General features: G+C 31.0%; 2 protein-coding genes across 2 annotated transcripts in view; one reads left to right on the top strand and one right to left on the bottom strand.

Annotated features, from left to right (window-relative positions):
• LOC107486073 (uncharacterized) overlaps positions 1-2,331 on the bottom strand; it is a 16,151-nt gene that overhangs the window by 11,224 nt on the left and 2,596 nt on the right. The gene's annotated exons all lie outside the window — the stretch shown is intronic.
• LOC107486075 (uncharacterized) overlaps positions 135-2,331 on the top strand; it is a 7,727-nt gene continuing 5,530 nt past the window's right edge. Inside the window, exon 1 of the mRNA XM_052260130.1 lies at positions 135-290. The gene's annotated coding sequence lies outside the window, so the exon portion shown is untranslated. The remainder of the gene's footprint in view (positions 291-2,331) is intronic.

Genomic DNA, 2,331 nt, shown 5'->3' with positions numbered 1-2,331 from the left:
TTATTTAATAATTTTTTTATATTTTTTTTTAGTTTCACTCATTGAAATAATATTATTTCAATAAAATTACATTTTATTCTCTAAATAAAATTTAAAATTTAAAAAATCCAAAATTCGGAGTTAGTTGTTGGGGCAGATGGTAATGGCTTTTCCACTTTCCAATTCAACCTTGTTGTGCTCAAAATTGAATGGCACAGGTACAGGCAAGTGGGTGGAGGGGCTTTTGTCACCATGGTCTGGTTTGAAGCATCTGGGCATGTCAGCTACGCCAAAGCCCCTTGTTGTGAGAGGTGAATAGAATAGAATAGACTCCTTCCTTTCCTTTGTTGATTGATTTGATTTGCAGGTAAAGAGGGGTTGTGGAAAGGCAAGGTGGTGTACGCGTCTCTGTTTGGAGTTGGAGCTCCTGAAGCCCTGGTTTTTGGGGTGGTTGCTCTATTGATTTTCGGTCCAAAAGGTCTTGCGGAGTTTGCTCGAAATCTGGGGAAAACGCTGCGTGCGTTCCAACCCACAATTAGAGAACTTCAGGATGTTTCCAGGGAGTTTAAGACCACACTGGAACGGGAGATCGGTCTTGACGACATTTGACCACCTACAATTCTACTCTTGACCCTGGTTAGTCTTTCTTTCTTTTGTTTCTTTTTCATTCTATTCAATTCACTTGCGGCGGCGGTGGCGATTGATATACTCTGCCACCGCAACTCCTCCATCGCCCAGCGCGAGTCTCACCACCGCTGCCATAATCCCCGGCCAGACCGATGTCTCCCACTCCGACCTTCGCAAGCCTCTCCCCACCTTCATCCTCGCTTTATGTTCGCCGCTCTTTTCGAGCTCCACATGCCGGTGAGTGGTGGCAGTTAGAAGGGAAGAGGTGCGGCAGTGATGAGGGCGACGATGAAGGAGGCGGTGGTGGTGAGAACGAACAAGTGGGAATGGGTGAGAAGCAAGGAGGTGGGAATGGGTGGTGTTGTTCTGATAATGATGATGATGGTGGTGGTAGTGTGAGATCAAGGGTTGGAGGTGTTGGATTTGGACGGATGAATTAGGATTAGGGTTAGAGGAAGGAGGGTTAAAATTAGAAAAAGAAATTTTGATTAATGGTTGACTATCAAAAATTTTAGAGAAGGAAAAAATTGAAATTATTTCAAATATTAAAGATAAAATAAAATTAAATTAAATATTATGAGTAGTTTTAAAAAATTTTAAAAATGTTAAGGATAAAAATATATTTAATTTATTTTTGTTTATTATATATTTTTAATAATATTTTATTTTTTTGATTAACAAAAATATTATAAAACGATGATAACTTTTAGAAAAAGTTAAAAAATATTCGAAGAGATTATTTTAGAATTTTTAAAATTTTTTAAAGATTGTTTTGAGATTTTGTAAATTTTTTGAGGATTGATTTGTATTTCATTCTAGAGAATGATTTGTCTAAAATGTACAGGTGGACATTTATGATTATATGTATGAATTAACATTTCATATCAGTAATCATTGTTAATGACTAATAGAGATGGATTGTATTATCTAATAGAACTATTTTATGTATTTTAAAACATGAGAAACTAAAGTATTCGATTTTAATAACCTCACTTATTTGAATAATTATTCTAATAATTCTGTATTTGGATAAATAAAAATATTAAGTGAACAAGTATTTTTTTTAACCTAAGTATCTAAGAAGTTTATTTTTTTTTAAAATAATAAAAACAGAAATTTTATGAAATTAATACATAAATTTTAAAAAATACATAATTTTTTAGGTAAAAGTATAAAAATTGTAAGAATAGCAAAATATGAAGAAAAAAAAAAAGGTTGGTAAGAAGAAAAAGAAGAAAAGAAAAGAAAAAGAATACACAGGAAGAAAAAACGTACTGAAAAAAGAGAAAAAAGGAGTAAAAACAAGAAAGAAACCAAAAACGCAGCTTGAGAACACAATCTTGCAGGAGAAAGAATATTACGCTTGAATTGTTTTATTTTTAAAAATTTGAAATCTTTTTAAAAACAGCTATATAATTTTTTTGAAGCTATTTTATATTTTCAAAACTAAACTCTAATAGATATAACTTTATTTCTAAATTAATATCCTATTTTTCCATATTTATAACTAATAAAATAATTTAAAATTTTTTAAAGGTTTATTGAATATTTCTTTTACATAAATATTAAGTAGTCAATATTTTTTATATTTAACTTATATTTGTGTAATTGTATTGAGTTTTTTCTTCAAAGGCTCAATGTCACATACTTAGTAAAAACAAAATATGGCTGGAGCGGATAAAAATTAGTTTAAATAAGTAAAAAATTATCTTATTTTATATTTAT

This window comes from Arachis duranensis, chromosome 4, assembly GCF_000817695.3.
Source record: "Arachis duranensis cultivar V14167 chromosome 4, aradu.V14167.gnm2.J7QH, whole genome shotgun sequence".
Lineage (NCBI taxonomy): Eukaryota > Viridiplantae > Streptophyta > Magnoliopsida > Fabales > Fabaceae > Arachis > Arachis duranensis.
Note: the sequence above shows the minus strand (reverse complement) of the source record. Positions and strands in the feature narration are given on the sequence as shown.